Raw genomic sequence first — 23,476 nt, 5'->3', positions numbered from 1 at the left:
TCTCAAAAAGAAAAAACAAAAATAACAATCACTGAAAACAACTGGCTTCCTAGCATTTAGTCTGGACTATCCTGGACTTGTGGCTTTTTCTTTTTTTTAAACACAGATGTATTTTGGTGCATCTATTCACAATGCCATAGTTCATATTACATCTAAATTTTGCCTTGTTTTTCTGCCATAACCCACTAGAAGAAGCACATGAACTACAGGATTTAGAGATGATTAGGTGACTATGCCTTTTGGTTGGTCTGGGACAGTCTTTGCTTTATGCCTATTATTCAGGTGCAAATATTAATTAGTAGGACTCCATTTCATTCTTTTTTTTTTTTTTTTTTTTAGAGAGAGAATAGGAAGGAGGAAAAAGGAAGAGAAAGAGAGAGAGATAATGGGGAGGAGGGAGAAGGAAAAGAAAGAGGGAGAGAGAAGGGAGTATTGCTTTCTTGCCCAGGCTAGAATGCAATTTAGTAATGGGTATTGAAAACCTCTTTTATACTGATAATATACTTAATGATGTAGTCAGGAAGGAATAAGGGAAGAAGATAACAAACAAACGGCCAACCAATATTTAATTTAAACCTATGAAATGCTATGCGATTACTGAGGAGTGATTCACTTCCAATTATATAGTCACCTTTGGAATAGGTGTGAGGTGGTAATGTATGTTTTGTGTATTTGAAGTGGAGAGTTCTATAAATGTTTATTAAGTTTACTTGTTCCGGGTCTGAGTTCAAGTTCTGAATATCCTTGATAATTTTCTATCTCGTTGATCTATAGAATCGTTAGCTCTTCTTGTTGCATTGATCCTTTTGCCATTATGTAATGTCATTCCTCGCCTCTTTTGATCTTTGTTGCTTTAAAGTCTACTTTATCAGAGGCGAGAATTGCATCTCCTGTTTTTTGTTTATTAGTTTATTTTTACTCTCTGTTTGATTGGTAAATCTTCCTCCTTCTCTCTGAGTCTTTGTGTATTGTTGCATGTAAGATGGGCCCGGATGCAGCATACCGATGGGTTTTGGCTTTTTATCCAATTAAAATATATATAAGTTTAATACCGGGGTTTGATGCTAGCTGGCTGTTTTGCCCATTAGTTGATGTAAATTTTTTATTGTGTTAAAGTTCTTTGCTTTTTGATGTATTTTTGGAAAGGCTGATATTGGTTGTTCCTTTATATGTATAGTGCTTCTTTCAGAAGCTCTTGTAAAGCAGGCCTGGTGGTGGTGAACTCTCTAAGTACTTGTTTGTTCGCAAAAGATTTAATTTTTCCTTCGCTCATAAAGTTTAGGTTGGCTGGATAGGAAATTCTGGGTTGAAAGTTCTTTTCTTTAAGGATGTTAAATATTGGTCCCCACTCTTTTCTGGCTTGTAGAGTTTCTGCTGAGAGATCTGCTGTAAGTCTGATAGGTTTCCCTTTATGGGTAATCTGACCTTTCTCTCTGGCTGCCCTTAGTATTTTCTCCTTCATTTCAACCCTAATAAATCTGGCGATTATGTGCCTTGAGGTTGGTCTTCTTGAAGAATATCTTTGTGGTGTTCTCTGTATTACCTGGAGTTGAATATTACCCTGCCTTGCCAGGTTGGGAAAGTTTTCCTGAATGATATCCTGAAGAGTATTTTCCAACTTGGATTCATTCTCTTCGTCACATTCAGGTACACCTATCAAACGTAAATTAGGTCTTTTCACATAGTCCCATATTTCCTGGAGACTTTGCTCATTCCTTTTCATCCTTTTTTCTGCATTCTTGTCTTCTCGTTTCATTTCACTGAGCTGGTCCTTGACTTCTGATATCCTTCCTTCTGCTTGATCAATTCGACTGTTTAAACTTGTGCATGCTTCACGAAGTTCTCGTGTTGTGTTTTTCAGCTCCATCAATTCACTTATATTCTTCTCTAAATTGTCCATTCTCGTTAACATTTCGTCAAACCTTTTTTCAAGGTTCTTAGTTTCTTTGCATTGGGTTAGAACAAGTTCTTTTAATTCACAGAAGTTTCTTATCACCCACGTTTTGAAACCTGCTTCTGTTATTGGAACACAGGTGTAATCTATTAAGCCTTGTTCCGTTACTGATGAGGAATTGCAATCCCCTGTAGAGGGAGAGGCATTCTGATTTTGAGTATTCTCTACCTTCTTACGCTGGTTTCTTCCCTTCATTATATATTTGTCCGTCTGTCGTCTTTATAATTACCGACTTTCTAACTGGGTCTCTGACGTCCAACTTGTTGATTCCCTGCGCCGAAATCTGAGCAATCCACTGAGCCGGCCAAAACAGCGGTGTTAAGATTGATGGTGCTTTTCTGCCCGGGAATCTCCGGACTCTGCACCAAGAACTGGCGTGCTAAGGCACCAGCAAAACCGCCATGCCGGCCACAAGAGTCGCCCTGGCGACCCGTGGGGCTCCTCCACTGGGAATCTCCTGGTCCGTGAGCAACTAATATTCGTCTGAAAGTGTGGCGTCCTCTCGTTCTTTGCGCTTTCACTGGGAGGTACGTGCCCGAGCTGCTAATCATCAGCCATCTTGGATCTCTCTCCCCATTTCATTCTTAAGTTATCCTGGTTTGACCAATAAAGTACATGGTCACCCTTGAGATGATACACTTAATCGTTAGCTCTAATCAGCTGTTAATGTTAAGTAGAGTACTCTTTCTATGGTGTTATTTTCAGGGTGAAGTTTCCTATATCTTTATTTTATGTTTTTGCCCCGACCCAGATTGCATTGCACTTAAGAAGAACATAATGTTACTCCTTGCTTCGATCTTCTTCCTCAGTTTCTTTTCCCACACCTCAAAATAAAAAGTTTTCAAGATTTAAACAAGGTGTTGCAGTTGTGACAGCTTTAGTAGAGGAAGCAGATTCTATCTTTTAGCAGGATCTGCCTTCAGGACAAGGATAAGAAAAAAAAAACCCAGAGGGTCCCTAGCCTCTCACCTGCAGTATTGGGCAAGTGCTTTAGAAGAGCTGGGGTTGTACTTTGTTGGTGAGCCACCCCTTACACATCCATCCCCAATCCAGGTGTGCGATTGCTGCCGTAACCCTCTCTTCCTTATCCCTACCCATCCTTCAGAAGATTCCACCTTCCCATACTCCAAGTGGATGGAAGCATTTGGACTTGGGCGCAGAATCCCAGTCCATACAATGTTTGCAAGGGGAGAGGCTCAGGAAACTGTCGTAAGATGATTTCAGAATTATTGTCACTTGTCACAATTAAGCCCTCCAGAATACTAGGCTACATTTGCCTTTTTGTTTCTTTTGAAACTCTTATAAGTAAAAATTTCAAAGCAGTTTGTAATGTCCCTTTAATTTCAGTTTCACTGGCATCCATCTCTGAGAGCATCCATACTTTTTTATGCACAGTAACAGTGCAGGCCAAACATTAGATAATTCTTGTTCTAGATGTAGTACTTAGTCTGTGGGGCAACTGTGTATTGGACAAAGATTCATCATCATTCTGGACAGGCTGCCCACTGTTTCTCCCCTTCCCACTGCACCATCCTCAATGCAAGTATAAGTAGTGTAGATAGGCAGGTTTCACCAGACTTGGCCATGCTTACATTAACTCTTCAAATTATGACTTCCAGACCTCTTTAGCCAAATTAGCAGGAAGGCCAGCTTTTCCCAGCCTCTTTCTTCAGCTGGTGTTTCTGAGAATTACAGAGGGTACACGTTTGTTCCTAACAGTCGTCCTGATCTTTGTATTTGTAGGCAGCTTTGGAATTCAGACGCCTTCTTGAGGCTACCACTGGTCACGAGGCCAGTTCCCCAGAGTTTATCACCAGCTGAGAATAGCTGGCTTTGAAGTCGCAGAACAGTAATGTTGGTGTTAGCTATTAATTCCAAGATTCAAATGTCACTCTCATAGGATGAGAATGGCTCCTTCTCTAATAGCAAGTTTGTTTGTGCTCCAGTGAGTCTTGTGTTGGTAAAGTGGCTCTTGCCCTGACCACTGGAACAAGCTGGTATCACTGCCAGCTTTTCGGAGGCCCTGGCATCCCCTCAGGGATCTGGACAGCTGGACCCCACCTCCTGCTGGCCTTATTACCTGCTCCGTCGACCACCACTGCTGGAGCAGGTAACGGTGGTGGGATGTCTAGGATGAGGGAGTACTCCTCTCTCTGCCTTACTTTCTGAGCTTCGCAGAAATAGGCCCTGGCCCCTGAGGGCCAAGGCTCTTCTGATGCAAACCTGTCTCTAGGACAGCTGAGTTGGGGAGAGTCCTAAGAGAGGCCACTATCCTGACCCAGAACCAGGCTCCCTTTGATCCTTCGCCCTGAGGCCAAGACCTGTCTACTACTTCTGATTTTTCCTTCCTGCAGGGGGATATTTTTTCAGAATTCTCACTACTCTGTTGGTTAGCCCTCTCACCCCCAGTCCTTCAGACAATTTAAAAACCTTCAAATCTCACAAGGATTTGGCATCTTCTAAGTCTTTACTCTCTTTCTTAATTTAGGACACATAAATACTGTGGCCAGAGACTCTCTAATTCTCAAGCTGAAATGCAAATAGGTATATGGTGAGGGGCCTACAAATCCGCCAGCCTCCTGAGTCGGGGCTGGCACTGGTCCAGGAAAGCGTGCTGTACTCTATGGTAATAATTCATGTAAAAATAAAATTTGGATCATACTAAATCATCTCTTTTATAACCTTCATGTTTTTTCTTAACATCATGAGCATCTTTTTATAATAATAAATATTCTATGACATCATTTCATAGCTGCATGGTATATGTTGCTGATTCTCTATTATGAGACATTTACTTCCAGTTTTGCCACTATCATGAATAATAATGAGGTAAATATCTTATTACAAACAACTTTGTGTACATCAGTGATGATCTCTGTAGGGTAATTTCCTACAAGTGGAATTTACTGGTTAAAAGGGCACTCTGGTTTACACCAACACCAGCAACCTCTGAGGCTTTGCAAAGGGCTGGCAACAGTTATCTAAAATAATTCAGAAGATGTTCTCCTGTGGATGTTCTCTTAAATGGGCTATAAGAGAACACAATCAAGGCTTAGAATTGTTTGAACACTCTACTTTTGAGTCCCCGAATGTCACATTAGATAAGACAGTTTAGTGTTCTAAACTGTTTTTTGTATTCTCTTAAAATATTTTTTATTAAATATATTTTTCATATTTCCTTTTCAGAAAAATATAATGATAGCTGTAATACTAATAATTGCCAGGAAGGGTTTTCCCTCATCCTCTGAGTATTTGTGGGTCAAAGGAACAGCTTTTATATCCTTTCAAAAGAACAGTAAATATGGTGGGGTGAGGGTGGGGACACAGTTGTATCTCAAAGGCCCTCCTGTTTCAGAGGAGACTCATGTATTATTAGAAATTATTGGAAATTAGAAATTATTTACTGGTGGGCATAGTCATTTTCCCACCGTTATGGCACCCTTAAGAAGAATTCTGTGTCTTACTCATGAGTGATGTTTGTCATTTTGATTTTTAGGTTATTACCTGGGACCTTTTTTTCTTTAACCTTCTTGAAGCATCCTATGGTATTTTGGCTCTAGACTTGTGACATTTGGTCTTGTTCCCCGAAGGCACAGGGAGAGTTAGGGAACCATCTGTGCTTGCCCTCAATGCTGTGTTTAAGAGATAAAGAAGCAATTACTTCTCTCCTCCGGCAAGCTCTTTTGCCTGTCAGGAAGCCTCTGTCTTGATCCTGTCTCAGTAAACAGAAAAAGATATGTAGCAATGCCACAGCCATAGAAGCCTATGGCTGGCTTCAGACTGCATTCATAGAAGTACAACATGTGGACTGGTTAAAGTACAATCCATTTGTACTCTGCATATCTTCATTCTGCAAACTTTTCCTATGTATTATGCAGTGGGCACTGGGCCACATGTTGAGATTCAGGGCTAAAAAGACATGCCCTACACTCTAGAAGCTCAAGCAGAAGGGAGAGAGACATGGCAACAAACAATTGTTGTAGGATGATGTAACGATTTTAATAAGTATTTGTTCAAAGGGCAGGAGGTGTGTAGGGAGGTGGAACATCTGGAGTAAATAGCCAATGAGCTCTTGGAGGATAAATAGGTGTTTGCCCAGCACGTGAGCGAAGGAGGGAATTCTAGGCAGGAAACAGCATGTGAAAGTCAGGAAACTGTACTAGTTTATGCAGTGTTGGGTGAACCATCAAGTATTCTAGTTTTGCTATTAAAACATGAAAGGTAGATGGGCAGGAAATGAAATTAGAGGAGTTGGCAGGAACAGGAGATGAGGAACCTTATATGTCGTGTGTGGGAGAGACTGTTAATTGTCCCCATTATTTGTTTTCTTCCCTTTTCAATTGGTGATAGACATGTTAGCTGGGCACAAAGCTGCCTGGATTAAAGACTACATTTTCCAAGCTCCCTTGAATGTAGGCATGGCCAGCTGACTGAATTCTGTAAAGGGAAGTGACACATAGCAGCTCCAGGGAGTCTGCTCTTAAAGACAGACAACAAGACAGCATCTCTCTCTCTCTCTCTCTCTCTCTCTCTCTCTCTCATCTTTGTCTTTGTCCCCATTTCCATCTAAATTCTGGAAAACAAATAGTATTGGCCATACAGAATAAGATAGAAAGATCCTGGGTTCCTGAAGCTGTGGAAAACTTTATAGCCATAAATCACTACCCAGATTTCTACCGAAGAGAGAAAGAAATTTCTGTTTTGCTTCAACATCTGTTACTTCGAGTATTCTGCCTCTTACAGATATACCTAATTTTAATGCATTGAGCAATGGAGTTGAGATTTCATGCTGTTGCTGTTGGACAGGTGGTAGAGAATTTGAGCAGGGGCAGCACCATGATCAGAGTTGCATGTTAGAACCATCTCCTAAAGACACCTGGGAAAAATTATTAGGGTGGGACCAATTACTAGCAGGTAGAGCCACGTGATTCAGGGGAGAGACAATGCAGGGAATGGCTCTGCACTGGGTCAGCTTAGCTAACTAAAAACAGATTTCCCAGAATTCCTTTTCCTGGATGGCTATAGTTAGGATTGGGAAGGGGGAAGTGAGGCAGCAGCCACACTGTCGCAGGAAATCAGCGTAGGGTCAGGAGCTACTGCAGCTCACATGTGTAGTCCGGGATCTGCTGGCTCACCTTCTTGGCATGAGGCAGCAGCTGGGCTTGCAGCTCCTGTGACCACTGCCAGCTCTCCTCTTTCAGTGTGTCCAACTCCTGGGCCAGCCATGGCTTTAGATTCCTGACAAAGGGTGCCAGAATCATTGGCAGGTCACCCACATCATTGAAATTGAAGGCTTGGAGGCAATGAGAGACTGACACTCATTCCAGTTTGTCCTCTTGGGTTCCAGCTTGTCCTTGCTCTCTCCCACTTCCTGTCCATCCTTCCTTCCTGACTGCCTACCCTGATGCCTTCAGGCCAGCACCAAATGAAGAAGCAACCGCTGTACATAAACCTGTTAACCAGCTCCCACAATTGTATGAGGTCAAATCTGTACACCAAACCTCTTACCACTCTGAGTGGTTCTGATTTTTTTATTGAACCCTGATTGATATTGAGTATGAAGATGGTTAGGGCAAGATCTGACTTTCTTATTTACCACTCTGTTCCAAGTCTAGAACAGTACCTGGAAGATAGCAGATGCTCAGTAAATATTTTTGAATGATGGGAGATTTTTAGGAGGTAGAAGTAATAGGACTAGGGGATTGGATGTAGACTTAAAGGAAAGATAAAATTAGTAGTACTCCAAAGTTTTTTGCTTTGGCAAGTGGGTGAAGATGGGGTCATATGCTGAGATAGGGAATTTAGGAGGGAGATTAATCCAAAAAGTCTCTTCAGGAAGATATTGAGTTAAAATGAACCATCAAGGTAGCTCTTGTGCAGCAATGCTTGTGTTCTTAGAGAGTTCTTGAAGCTGTAGAATAAAAATTGAACCAGATAGGCTTTGTAGTCCCTTTTGGACTTAGAATTCCATGATAGGATAAGATGATTAGTTCAGTTTTTAATATACTGGATTTGAGAAGAACCATGGGATATTGTTTTGGAGATACGTGTGAACTGAAATTCAATTCCTACATCAGTAAAGGGGTCTGGGCTAGAAATTTATTTGGGAGAATTGTCTTTTAAAAGCAGTAGTTGAAGCAATGGGCATGATTTTTAAAAATTTAAATGTCATTAAGGGACCACACTGAAGCCTTAGGGACCAGCAACATTTAGGAGTCTGGTGGAAGAAAAGAAGCCTGCAGAGGACACTGCAAAGTAATGATCAGCGAGACAGCAGGTGAGCCAGCAGAGTGTGGCTCCAGGAACTGAGTGAGGACCTGGTTTCAAGCAAGAATGACTATACTGAGCACTAAATGCTGTAAGGCATTTCAGTAAATGAAGACTTAGAAGTATCCCTAGAAGGAGGAGTTTGGTGGCAAGCTGAGGTGAGAAGGCAGAGTGAAGTGAGTTGAGGAATAAGTGGGAGACAGCAAAAGGGCGTTGGAGAGTGGAAAGCACTCTTTCTTAAAGCTTGGGCAGGGGGTAAAAAAAAAGAGTGAGGAGGAAAAAGACATAGGAGGAAAAAGAAAAGCGAGAGCTTGACAGAGAATGGTTAGAATGGACCAGTGGGATTTAATATTTCAGAGGGGAAGATGTTCTGAGTGATGACAAAGTGTGAGTGTGGTCTTGGACGTTGGTGTCTATGGTGTGGTGGAGATGAAAGTCACTGGAGTTGAGATCAAGGAAGTGGAGACCAGGATATGGAGACACAGTCTGTGTGGGTGCTGGTCCCCTAGCAGGTGATGAAAAGATGGAGGAGAAAGATGGCAAGCGTTCATGATGAATATGAGAGAATTGACAAGAGATTGTCAAATGACAAGGTTGAAGAAGCAGAGAGGTTATCATTCTCAGAGGGTGTGGGTTGTAAAGGAACAATAGGCTATTTATTCATTCAACATTCAATATTAAATGCCTACAGTAATGACCTGCATGACTAAGGAACCACCACTGACTAGGTGATAAGTCAGGCAGGTGAGAAAAAACATATTCATAGCCTCAGGAAGAATCCAGGTTTCCTCACTGGATTTTAACCCTTACTGTCCATTAGAACTCCCTGGGAGCTTTCCAAAAATACCAAGCCTAGGTCCTATAGCAGCCCATTCTATCAGAATCTGTGGGTAGTATAGTGGTATTGATTTTTTTTAGGGGGCCCTAGGGATTTCTAATGTACAGTCAGGGTGTTGAACTATTGGTGAACAAGGAGCCCTTGGGCATAAAAAGATTTTTATGCTGAAGCTGACATGGACCTCCAGTTGCTGGTGGTGAGGGTGTGGGTGCTGACTGGCACCTACCTTTGGCACCCAGGGATTTAGGGGACAGGATGTACAGTGGGACCCTAGGATATGAACAGTTCTGATCGTCTGCAGCTGAAGCTCTTGGCTGGAAGGCAGGAAATGAAGCGGGGCCCAGAAGCAGAGCATCTTATCATTGCCTGTAGCTGGGCGCCTGTGCAGGTGGGAGGGGGACAGGAAGGGAGGTGGGCCCCAGCGTTGGTTCCCACTTGGAGGCTACTTCTAGAGTTCTGTTATCAGTCCTCCGCACCATGCTTGAAAGGTACCATGAGAAATTGGAGCCTGTCTTAAGAGGGCAAACAGGATGAAGGCTGAGTTCAGGAAACCATGTCACATTAGGGATGAAAAAAGGAGCTGGGGACTGTGAGAAGAAAAATGCTCATGTGGCTCTGACAACTGTCATCAAATAGTTAAAAGGTTCTCACGGAGAAGAGTGATAAGATTTAGCTCCAGAACACAGACCAAAGATTAGGAATTCAATGGAATTCATCTCACTTTACAGGAAGACAATTTCTGACAATTAGCTTTCACTGTACACTTGAAACCGTCTTCATATGAATTAGAATGCTATTCTAGAGTTTAATGGGAGGTTGAATGACCAGATTTTTAAATGGTTATAAAACTATAACCCTACTCTGGGTAAAAGTATGATGATCTCTAAGATCACCTAGTCTTAGATTCTAGAAAATTCTAGTTAAAGGTAGTTAAAACAAAACAACAGAAAACCAATTTGGTGTGTATTGGCCATAGTCTTGGGCAAAATGAAGTCTTAGATTTTTAAAACTCTAAAATTATACTGGGGTAAAAACATTAAGCTATTGAAACTGGCATTCTTTTGGAGTTGGAAATCAAGGGCTCGCTTACTTCATCATGTATATTTATAGTTTAACACTATAAATTTAATAATAATGCTTATAGACCTTGACATTTTCAGAACAACCTATTAGTTAAACCCCACAATGTTTCTATTTAAGTAGGCTAGTATTTTTACAAGATGAGAAACCTATGAGACTCGAGGAAGGTCATATCTTAAGTCAGCATTGCAGCCAAGAATAACCAGTTGTCATAATTTGACAGGTACATATACATCTCTCACAGTGAGCCCAAACTGAATACATAATACAGAGCATATAGATAAATATAGTCTCCATTCAAATGGATTTCCACATAAACCAAGGCCGATGACAATATGGAAAGAAGATTTGTTATCTTCCTTGGGAAAGGCAGTAGCTATAACCTTGCTTTCCATTGCTGGATTCTTTAAGACCTTGTAAAGAAACCACATTATAACCACATAGAATGTTTCCATTGTAAATCTATTTAAAATTTTGTAGAGGTTAAAAACAGATTTTAAGGAATGACTGTTCAAAACCTAGAATAAAAACAACAACCCGGAGGTGGTTTTAGAGGAGGGCTAATTGCTAGGTGATTTTAAGGAATTAATGTGAAAATTATCACATCTCCCCAGAGCTGCGAAACATGGTAGATGGTAACTGAGAGAGAAGGAACTTGGTTACCAAGGATACAAACCCTGTCTTCTGGGGGGCAGGAAAAAGGCAGTTAATGATACCTGCGGATGTTTAGGTATATATAGTATAACCAGGTGATGATGATGAAGATTGTCTGTTCTGAACTTTCAAAGAGAGTCAACAGGAAACAAGAGGCAAACAGAGTTACTAATCCCCTCCAGAAGGACCTGGGTACATATAAGAGCGCCCTGTGCTGTGTGATCAGGAAAGTTAGGAAGGTAAAGAACCCCTGCTTTATGAAAACAGTAAAACGCTCTGAAGCTCCTGAGAACAGTGTAGGAAGTCATGTCTCCAGGAAGTTGTGGGTTGCACAGGCCTTAAGACTGCAAACATCTGAAGCATGAAAGAAAGTAGAAAGTTTCTTCTTAGAAGAAAAAAGAGAAACAGCATTGGATTGAGTGGTCAATGTCCAACGATTGATGTTTATAGTGAGCTATTTGTTTTCTGCTTGAGTTTTAAGCCTTATTCTAAATTGTGCACTTTGCAATTTACAAATGGGCTTAAGCATTCTCTTTTATTAAAGAGATACAGTTATTTTCCATAGAAAAATAAATAATGTGTTTTGAATTGTGAATTAAAAGCTCTGGCACCTGATATCCTCACCTGGGGAGACTCTGGACAGGTGGGCCAGATGACCATGCTCCATAGAATCACACTTCAGTGAGTAAAAATTCATCAAATTGTAGAAATTAGTGAGTCTCTAAGCTGTAAGTGTAAACTTTAGCCCATCTTCAGACATAGGCATCCTCACGTTTAACTCCCTCTTTGGTCTTTGGGAATAGATCACTCTCCTATTCCAATAGATTGTTCATTATAAGTAAGTGGTGAAAATTGAAAGACCAAAGCTGTGAAGTGAGGTAAAGTGGAAAGTGTCCCTGTTGGTATCTAAGATGCTATAATTGGAGACAAGTGGCTAAGTTGAGGTGAGTGGCGAATGATGAGTCTGGAATAATGGCCCTTTAATTTTGGTCTTCATCAGAATCATTCAGAAGGATTGTTAAAAAATACACATTTTCAGACACTACCAAGGTGGATATATGCAAAGAAGCACATAAAAAGATGTTCTAACATCATGCATCATTAGAGAATTGCAAATTAAAACAATGGTATATCATGCACATATATTAGAGTACTAATACTTTTAAAAACCAAACCTGATAACAGTAAATGCTGGTGAGGATGCAGAGCGACAGAAACTCTTATTCATTGCTAGTGGGAATGCAAAATGGTACAGCCACTTTGGAAGACAGGCTGTTTCTTACAAAGCTAAACATAATCTTATCATACTATTCAGCAATCATACTCCTGGGTATTTACTCAATTGAGTTCAAAACTTATGTTCACAAACCCGCACACAGATGTTTATAGCAGCTTTACTTATAATTGTAAAAACCTAGAAATAATCAAGATGTCCTTTAATAGATGGATGTATAACCAACAGTGATAGACACATACAATGGAATATCATTTAGCAATAAAAAGAAATTAGCTATCAGACTATGAAAGAACATGGAGGAACCTTAAATGCATATATCTAAGTGAAAGATGCCAGTCTAAAAAGGCTACTTTCTCATTCCAATTGTATGACATTCTGGAAAGGACAGATCTATATAGACAATAAAAAGATCAGGGGTTTGTCAGGGACTTGGGGTGGGGAAATCCATGAATACGTGAAGCACAGGGAAACTTTAGGGCAGTAAAACTATCTTGTATGATACTGTGACAAAGTATACATGACATTATGCATCTGTCAAAACCCATATGACTTTACAACACAAAGGATAAGGTTTAATGTACGCAAATTTAATAAATCATTTAAGAGGTCAAAGATCCCAGGAAAAAATGCAGACTGTGACGAGAGAATCTAATTGTATTATAAATGTATAAAATACCCTCACTCCCAGCACTTTGGGAGGCCTAGGTGGGCGGATCACCTGAGGTCAGGAATTCAAGACCAGTCTAGCCAACATGGTGAAACCCTGTCTCTACTTAAAATACAAAAATTAGCTGGGCGTAGTGGTGGTTGCCTGCAGTCCCAGCTACTTGGGAGGCTGAGTCAGAAGAATAGCTTGAACCCAGGTGGCAGAGGTTGCAGTGAGCTGAGATCATGCCACTGCACTCCAGCCTGGGTGATAGAGTGAGACTCCCTCTCAAAAAAATAAAAATTAAAATAATAATAATAAGGATAAAATGCCCTCACTGGAGGAGGGAAAAGGCGCTGACCTAGGTAGCTTTGAAAATGAATGGAGTGTATAGGGCTAAAGGCACATTAAGTAGAGTATTTTATTTTAAAAAGTTGTTTCTCATGGAAGTAAGTATTAACAATTCTGATATTGCTATACATGTCTGCTGGAATTTAACAATTAATTTTTTGTAAAAGAATTTGCAGATGGTGGGAGTCAGGTTTCTTATTGTTAGAGTAGGAGATTATAGATAAGTGAGAGAATGATCCATGTGGTAATGGACTAGAGTTGGTGACATCAGTAAGAACTCATGTTTAACTTAAAATAGATACAGATGTTTACATGCAGTCATATTCCTGTATATTTACATACACAGCTTTTTATATGTACATATATTTCTTTGCTTTGTGAGCTGACAGGGTGTAAAAGAAGTGACATCCAGTAGTAAGGAACACACCAAGCACTCAAACCTTGGTTTCTTATACTATCCTCCAATAAAAGGCACCAGGCTCTTTGGAGAAATGGCTGATTATAGGACTGGGGCAGTGACTATACAAAATGACTCTAGTGCATTTTGTAGTACTAGAGGTAAGTAAATACACACACACACACACACACACACACACGGAGTATGTCAAAAGTGCAAATGAGCTGACTGAAAGAGCTCCCACCTGCCAAAGCTTGCATATTTTGAGAAACAACATAAATAAAGTCTCTTTAGAGTACAACTCAAAGTACAAAATAAATGAGTCCTTACTGACATAAAGAAATTATTGAATAAATTAATAAACGATGGAGAGGAGATAAATCACCCATGTGGGAAAACTCCAAATAAATTATGTAGACTCCCTCCTAATGGGGAGGGGCATAACTCCTCATTTCTTAGGTGTGGGCTGCAGGTAGTAACTTCCTTCCAATGAATACGTAATGGAAAGGGGAAATGAAAGAGTAACGTTATGATGTAGAAACCTGTCTAATACTACTTAAGCTGAATGCTCAAGGTCAACCACAGCCATAAGTCATGTGATAATATGTACCCTTGATATGCTATGAAGATAGTGGTTCTTTACCTCTGTGATCCTCCTTCCCCAAACTCATAACCCAAGACTAAAACATCAGACAAATTCCAATATAGGGCCAGCTTACAAAACACTTGAATTTTACAGTACTCCTTAAAACTGTCAAGGTCATTAAAAACAAGGGAAGTCTGAGAAATGGTCACAGCCAAGAGGAACATAAGGAGACATGATACCTAAACATACAATATGGGATTCTGAATTGGATTCTAGAACAGAAAAAGGACATTAGCTAAAAATCTAAGGAAATTGAAATAAACTATTGCCTTTTATTAATAATATTAATATCAGTTCCTTAATTGCAATGAAGTTACCATACTAATGTAAGATGTTAATAGGGAAAACTGTGTGTGGATAACTTCCTGCATTATTGCCTTAATTTTTCTGTAAGTCTAAAACTGTTCTAAAAAATGAAGTTGATTAATAAAATCACCAACTTTAAAAATACACATTTCCAGATCCACTGCCCAGTTGATTCTGATATACATCAACATATGAAAACTATCTAAAAAATGCTTCAAAACCAAGAGAAGGCTTAAATTTCAGACCTTTTACTAGACCAATAATTTTTAAAAATTTATAAAGCAACCACAGAGAATGTAACATACTGGTAAATTTTTCTTAAATCTTACATTTATGGTTTTTTTTTTTTTTTTTGACATATAGGTCCTCAGCTGGATGGGTCAGGTGCAAGAAGCTGTCTGACACTGGGAGGCCAAGTAGACACTGGAAGGTAGAGCCCTGGGGAGAGAAGATGAGGGAAATATGTGGGTTCTGAATCTCCTGCAGTTGCCTATTTCTTTATACAATTTAGGGGTTATACACAGTATACACAGTTAGTGGGATTATTTGTTATTGTATGAGATTTGTGTTAAAACTGTCATGAACAGTATGTAGTAATAAAAATACCCCTAACTTCCAGTAGACAATAATTTTCATTTTTCTTCACTGGCTATTGATTATTGAATGACAAGATCATTAAAAGAAAATATATTAGAAGAAATAATTGGATAAGCAAGCTCTCTTCTCTTGGGTAAAAGCAACCAATACTTTTTTCCCCTGAAGTTTAGTAATGGACGATGACCATCTTAAACTCATTCTTTAAAACAACAAGAAAACGAGCAAATAGGTAAACTGTGTTAAAACTGTAGGATAGATGATCATGGGTCCCTAAGGATGGAAACATCTGACTTATAAATGCCTTATGCATACAAAGTTCAACCTATGCTTATCACCAAATCTAAAAGAGGGATATTCTAAAGACAGGGAGTTCTATCCTCTTGCATACCATGTGGCCTGTGGCCAATAAGGCACCACAGCAGTGATTCTCAAAGTGTGCTTCCAGGACTGTGCATTAGTATCACCTGGAAACTTGTTAGAAATGCAAATACTGGGTCCTCACCTCTGCCTTAACCACATCTGGAACTCTGGAGTGAGGTCAAAAATGTGTGTGATAACATTCCCTCCAGGTAATTCTGATGCACTGGAGAACCACTAATATAACAGATGGGAGTGAAATGTGCTCTGTGTCATGAATTCCCTTCTTTCCATCACCAAAGTAACCAAGAGCATTCTAGAGGATCAAGGAAGGTTATTTTCTCTTTACCAAGAAACAATTTTTTCACTCAAAGAATGCTTTATAAATAGATAAAGAATAGTTAGGGATCTTAAGAAGGTCCACAGAAATTTCTCTTATCCACAACATGACTGAAGTACTCATACTGATGTAATCACCATTTAGAAGGTTTGGGATGGTTGTGTCATGTCTGTTTGCCATATCAGTAACGCTACCCCTTCTAGAGGTTTATTTGCAGCAAGGGAAGTTTTGTTATAGGTGACAAAAATTCAAAGTTAAAAAAAATCACATTTCTTCAATTTTAAGACGAGTAGTTTTTTTTATAAACTAATATTTCTGAAATAAAGATGTACCTTACAATTGAGTGTACGTCCAGTGTGCTGGCTTTCTCACCAAATGCTCTAAAATGACTTTTAGATGAAAAAATGTTTCTTGCAATTGACATCTTAGAACTGAGGAAATTTAGTAGTCTGAATGTTACTGAGCAATGGATTTGCTGTCTGGTGCACATAGAAGCCAATACTATGGCACCAGTTTTTGAGGAAAGAAAGGATTTGTTGTGAGGTCCACCTATAAGAAGACAGGAGGAGAACTCAAATCTGTCTCTCTGATCTGGGATTTGGGGCAAGTGTCATCAGTCAGGGAGGATCAATTGGTATGCAGAAGCACTGGCAAGGCAGGTTTTGATTACTGAGAGGACTTTAAGTAAGACTATTTATGGTAAGGCATGGGGAAGGGTCTCATCAGTGAAGATTCCTAGAAAACGAACTGCTCACTTTTGAAAGTGTTGAGGTCCTTGAGTTCCAGCCATGTCCCAATCATTTAGTTCTGTGGTAGGGACTTTAGTTCTAGGTGTTATCTGAGGTCGAAACTTTCTTCTTCTGTGCATGCTCTGGCTGCATAACTTGCCACTTCTTAACTCTGCCTGCAAAACAACTAGACATTCTGTTAGTAACAGAGTTTGGCCAGATAAGACTAGCCCAACAATTGCAAGAACATGCTCTGGGAGTTGAAGGCAAAAGCCTCTAAATCAATTCCCCCTGTGAATCCAGTGAGGAGAGTGAGGAAGCAATTTTACTTTCTCATCAAATTCTAAAGATGATACATTAAATATCTGCTCTTCTTTAGTTAAAAGACTTCTGCTTTCAGGCAAGACAAAGTAATAAGGGCTGTATTTAACTCCTGTCTGAAGCAACCAGAAAACCAGACAAAACACGTGAAACAGCAGTTTTCAAAATGTTGAGACATCAGGCAACAAAGAATAATCATCATTGAGATAGGGAAACAACCCAGCTAAGCCCTAGGACTGCCCCCGTGGATGTCTAAGTGTTTCTAGGCTGTGGCACAGGTGCCCAGGCGGGCATAAAACCACCTTCTGGAGTGGATGGGAAGTTTCCATGCCATGGTGGTAGTAACACAGTGATTTGGAGTTATAATGTTGTTTTGTTCATTGTAACTTGATTTTTAAATGTATAGTATAGAATGTCAAGGTATTGATCAGGATTAGATGTATTTAAGTATTGCTATTTTCAGGAAAGTGGTGTTATATCCATGACTTAATCATTCTAGGTTTTTGCCCAGCTGCAGATGGCTTGAGAGAACTGCCTCGTTACAGCGGATGGTGAGGTACAGTCAGTGTGAGTGTGTGGGGCATGCACACTCGGTAAGCAGGCAGCAGCTGTTTGGTCAGAGAACGAAATGGGCCAGTTGGAAACTATGGAATTATTCCTTTATGCAGACCTTATTCAGAACGTCCTGGCTTCTTCTGTGATGTGGGTGATGAGATATGGACAAGATCCTACCTTACGGAGTTGAGGCTTTTTGACTTGGTCTCCCCAGTTGGACTGAGCCACTCATGGTGTTGAGTATGCTCTTGATCTCACCATGAAAGATGTTGGAGAAATGTGGAATGAAGCTGCTTCTCAATTGCATCTGCAACATATCAGGGAGTGGTCACTACAGAATATGAGCAGAAGAAAGCATATGTTAAGTTGCGAGTCAATAGACTCAAACACCAACAGTGATCATCACTAGCCCAGTGCAGACCTAGTATATCAGAATACCTTATCTTGGCACTTGAGCATCAGTAATTATTTAAATGCATCTGGGTGATTTTAATGTGCATCCAGGCATAATATCTACTCACTAGTAACTGATCTAAAAGCTCCCTTCCAGACCTTGAAATAAAAGTTGAAGTCTAAATTTTGGCAGATGACAGAACATTGGCTGCCCCAGCTCCTTCCCCTTGCGATGCTTTATCTTTCTCCTAATTTCTTTTCTAATTATTATCATTTACTCCCACATTTGCAGATGTCTGTAACTTTAAACCCAATATCTGGAATGATACATCTATCTGAGACCGGCACTTTCTACCTCCCAGGACTGGCTGGAACAATATATCAGTGTCTTATCACTGTTATTATTTTAATGAACTTCCTGCTGTTTAAAAATTGGGCTAGCAGTGTACGCTCTCTAGGCTCAGTTGCTCATTGCTAACAGCTGGTTATCATCCTAATTAGAATGAGTCTTGGCTTTCTTTTCAGGCCCATAATTTAGAGTGTAGGGGCTGCCAAGTTGAGGTCAGTTTTGTTTGTGGGATCTAAAACTTGCCAGAGTAACTTCGATAGCTAAAACCTTATATAGTTTCCTAAGCCTGCCTCTACCACATTCTTTTCTTTCTCAGTACTTAGTGAATCAGTTGTAACCAGGTGTATTAAAAGCTTAAAAATTCAGCGGGGTGCGGTGGCTCACGCCTGTAATCCCAGCACTTTGGGAGGCTGAGGTGGCTGGATTACCTGAGGTCAGGAGTTTGACACCAGCCTGACCAACATCGTGAAACCCCATCTCTACTAAAAATACAAAAAAATTGCTGGGCATGGAGGTGGGCACCTGTAATCCCAACTACTCAGGAGGCTGAGGCAGGAGAATTGCTTGAACCTGTGAGGCAGAGGTTGCAGTGAGCAGAGATTGTAGCACTGCACTCCAGCCTGGGCAACAAGAGCAAAACTCCATCTCAAAAAAAAAAAAAGGCTTAAAATTAATGACTAAAAGCATGAAAATAGGATAAATACTTCATGGCAATGTTATTATTTCATAACATCAGGGTATAGAATCATAGGCTTTTAGGGGGGATTTATATGGTCATCTGCTGTTTTTGTTGTTGTTGTTTTGTTTTCTTTTGTATTTTTAGTAGAGACAGGGTTTCACCATGTTGGTCAGGCTAGTCTCAAACTCCTGACCTCGTGATCCACACGCCTCAACCTCCCAAAGTGCTGGGATTACAAGCATGAGCCACCACTCCTAGCCTGGTCATCTACTTTTTACCGCCAAAAATCCCTTGTATAATATCACCAGTGAGCATGTACCTGTCTTCCAAACACTTCTAGTGACTATAATTTGTTACTATGTTCACTCGTTAATGATTTGTTTCTCCTAAGCATTTATTTAAATTTCAACATTTCAAGTATTTATGCTAAATTCAAGGATTACACTGGTTTAGGAAAAGAAGCCAGGATTTATGTTCCCGCATTTATTGGGGGAAGCAGACGATATAACAACTATAACAATACAATGAGACAAGTGCTTTTATAGATTTTCATGGGAGCTTCCAAGCTGGGAAATAATTAATTTGCTTGGGACTGGTGGCAGGGGTGAGAGGGAGAAAGTTCAGGAAAGTTTTACAGAGAAAACTTCAAGTACGCATACATTTTCAGGCAGAAAACATAGAATAGAAAGAGGGTAACCTCTCACAATTAAAACCCCACTTTTATCTTTGGTATCCGTCTAATTACTTCTTTGTCTTTCTGTCTCCTTAAGACAAAGGACATCTTTATTCTCAAAGTATACTTTGTTCTAAGTATACATCTTTGTTACTCAAAGTTATGGTTTATGGATCAGCAGCTTTGACATCATTTGGGAGCTTGAAAGAAATGTAGAATCTCAGATCTGACTCCAGATCTACTGAGGCAGTAGGTGTATTTGAATAAGATCCCTGGGTAATTTATATGTACATTAAAGTTTGAGACGCACCAAGCTATGACTTGTGCCTCTATTTCCTTGCTTCCCATTCAGTCTTTTAAATTTTTTTTCTATTTTATATTTAACTAGTACATATATACAGTTTAACAGTCAATTCTACAAGGCTCATAACAAAAATTGGCAGGCCCCTTTTTAACTCCTTCCCATCTCTACTAATAAATTCCTAGAATTTATCAACTTTTACATCTTTTAACTATTTCTTCCAGTATTTACCTCCAATTCTGAAATAAAAATATATTACTCTTTATATGTTTATCCATTTGAAAACTAACCTATACTTCTTACAGCAGGTAAGAATTTAACTTTCTTATACCACCAGTTTGACTTATCCATCTCCTGCTTCCAACATAATTATAATTTTGATTAAACTAATATTTAATGTTTTTAGTGTTATGACTGTAAACCTTAGTCATTAAACCAAGTAGAGTACCCTTTTGTGTTTTTCCTGTAATTATTGCCTTCCTTTTTTATTTGTTTAGATTTTTATGTACCTGTGTTTTTTTGCTTGTCTTGTTTTGTTTTTGTATTTTTTTTTTTTTTTTTTTTTTGAGATGGAATCTTGCTCTGTCCCAAGGCTGGAGTGCAGTGGCGCAATCTCGGCTCACTGCAACCTCTGCCTCCTGGGATCAAGCGATTCTTCCGCCTCAGCCTCCTGAGTAGCTGGGACCACAGGCACGTGCCACCATGCCCGGCTATTTTTTGTATTTTTAGTAGAAACGGGGTTTCACCATGTTGGCCAGGATGGTCTCGATCTCTTGACCTCGTGATCCACCCGCCTCGGCCTCCCAAAGTGCTGGGATTACAGGCATGAGCCACCACGCCCCGCCGTTTTTGCATTTTTTTGAGATAGAGTCTCACTCTGTTGCCCAGGCTGGAGCGTGTGCAGTGGCACGATCTTGGCTCACTGCAACCTCTGCCTACCAGGTTCAAGTGATTCTCCTGCCTCAACTTCCTCAGCTCCATGCCTGAGTAGCTGGGACTACAGGCATGCACCACCATGCCTGGTTAATTATTTTGTATTTTTTGGTAGAGATGCGGTTTCGCTACATTGGCCAGGCTGGTCTTGAACTCCTGACCTCAAGTGATCCACCTCTCTCGGCCTTCCAAAGTGTTGGGATTACAGGCATGAGCCAGTGCACCCAGCTATTCTTGTTTTATATTTAATTCTTTCTTATCTTTTCAAAATAACTGTAAAAATCCTCTCAACATAGGAGCACAAGTCTATCAGTTTCATTCATTTTCCTTAAAGTCTTCTCTTAAATTTCTTCATCCGTCTGTTCTAATCTGGGTTGGCTGCTGCTGTATAGGCAACTAATATACCTGTTATCCTAGGACTTCCTTTGTCATCATCTGGGAAAATTCAAGACAGAAAGCTCTCTCTTCTGTCTTGAATTCTGAGTTTCTAGGATCTCATGATGTCTTCCTTTTTGGTTTAATCTTTCATTTTGTGGAGGATATCCTCCAATGACTTCCAGAAAGAGTGTGTGCCAGGTATCTGCTCACTGGCATTCAGCACCTTTCCTGGTCTTCTCTGTATGATACAGGCTGGAAGCCTAAAACTACATTTCCCAGAATTCCTTGCTATCAATGTTTTTGTTTAGAGTAGATCAGTGAAAGATGGTCATATGAGACTTAAAAATAGAAAGTGAGATAGGTTTAATTCTTCAATTAGAAGTAGTGACAGACGAGCATGGGCTTTTGCAGTGGCTGTCTCATATTTCAATATACATTATTAGCAGCTGTAGCTTTACCAACAGACCAACAGATATACGTGGTTTCCTGATTATTGTGTAGCTTCCTCCTACTCCTCTGGCCATTTCAGCAGTATGAGATCTGTATATTAGATCATTTCCTGCTTGGACTACCTATAAAGATTTTTTTTTTTTTTCTGATTGAACACTTACCAAGAATGGCTTCAAGAAAAAGACCTTCAAAAATATGCATTTGGCTTTATCATTGGACATCTCCAATAACTAAGATTTGAAGCAGTGATGATCTCTGGGATATCAGTAGTTCATGGCAAAAGAGTTACATAAATTGTTACCTATATTTGCACAGAATTAAGTGCCTGATATTAAAGATACAGTTTTGGGAGACAAAGATGCTATTGCAATATTTGCATGCTCTTGCAGTGAAGACTACAGAAACTGTATAGTGGGCTGGATATTTCTGAGTACTCTGGAGAGATTACAGAAATGACCTCAGGGTTTTAAAAGATTTACTTAGACATCATCAGAAAACCAGGGAGATTCTGCTGTGACTGCCTCAAAATAACATCTTATCTTTTAGAGTTACAGGACTCTACATACCAAAATGTACCAAAACCAGAACTCCAAATCCCAGTATAACTAAAAGCCAGAGCCCAAATTTGATCTTGCATACAGGAGAACTGCAACTGACTGCCTCACCAGGTCTACTATGTTAAGATATATTAAGAGATAAGAGTATGTTGTGGATTGAATTATGTCCCCCTATTTATTCATATTTTTTTAAAGACTTATGTGACTATTGTGACTATTTGGAGACAGGGCCATTAAAGAGGTAATTAATGTCAAGTGAGGTTCCAAGGATGGGGCCTTAATTCACTATTACTGGTGTCCTTCTAAATAAAGGAAGAGACATTAGGGATGCACATGTAGAGAGGAAATGCCAGGTGAGGATTCAATGAGAAGATGGCTATCTGCAAGCCAAAGACAGATCTCTTAGGAGAAACCAACCCTATCTTGATCTTGAACTTCCAGACTCTAGAACTGTGGAAAAATAAATTTCTGCTGTTCTAGCCAACCAGTCTGTGATATTTTATTATGGCAGTATTAGCAAACTAATACACACTCTTACTACATTTCATCGAAGATATCAAAGGACACCACCTTTATCAAAACATCAGGGAAACATTAATCAGAGGAGCTTCATCTTTCTTGGAAAGCCCTCTTGTGTCTGTCCTTGAAGGCTGAGGATGATGACTGAAGATGCTACTGTAGAAATAGTCTCCTCGATTTCAGTGTAGATGATTGATTTCAGAGTGATAGAGGCTAAGTGGCAGCAGATACTGACAAAACAAGGTGGGGTGGGATTGGTTAGTGATAATTAGAACAGTTTAACCCACATATATATATATATATATATTTTTTGAGACGGAGTTTCGCTCTTGTTACCCAGGCTGGAGTGCAATGGCACGATCTCGGCTCACCACAACCTCCGCCTCCTGTAACCCACACATATTTTTGATGATGGCTAATTGATTATTGTGTTCTTAAGTCTGAAATAGAAGGGTAATTTTGTGTTTATGTAATATAGTTTTACTTTATATATAAAATAGAAAAATGTCTAGGTCATGATTACAGTCTTAATTTTAATCACAATGAAGAGTTAACACTATTCACACCATTTCCAGACCTGAGCCATTTCTCAAATCTGGAACCCTAGAAGGGAAGGAAGACCTATCTCCTGGAAGAAGAATCTTCTGGCATTGCTACAAGTACATGTTGTAAATATTCTACAGAGGAATTCCAAGATTTTTCTGGAATTACTGTATACTGCCTCTGAGATGACATTACTCCATAGGGCTCCAACATGTCGCCATGGTCCCCCAGTCAGGGTGGAAGTCCATGCAGGTCAGACAATGCAGTAGATCCTATTACTGTTTGTTGAATACTCCATTTTCTTTCCTTGTAGTGCCTTTAAGATGGCAGGATTCTATGATGCCATTTTGAAGTTCGGAGTGGATGTGTGATTTGCTTTGGCTGATAACATGTGGGCATGTGTCATATGTCACTCCTGGGCAAAAGC

Source organism: Aotus nancymaae, unplaced genomic scaffold (assembly GCF_030222135.1).
Source record: "Aotus nancymaae isolate 86718 unplaced genomic scaffold, 86718_ANA_hifiasm-v0.15.2.pri h1tg000117l, whole genome shotgun sequence".
Lineage (NCBI taxonomy): Eukaryota > Metazoa > Chordata > Mammalia > Primates > Aotidae > Aotus > Aotus nancymaae.
Note: the sequence above shows the minus strand (reverse complement) of the source record.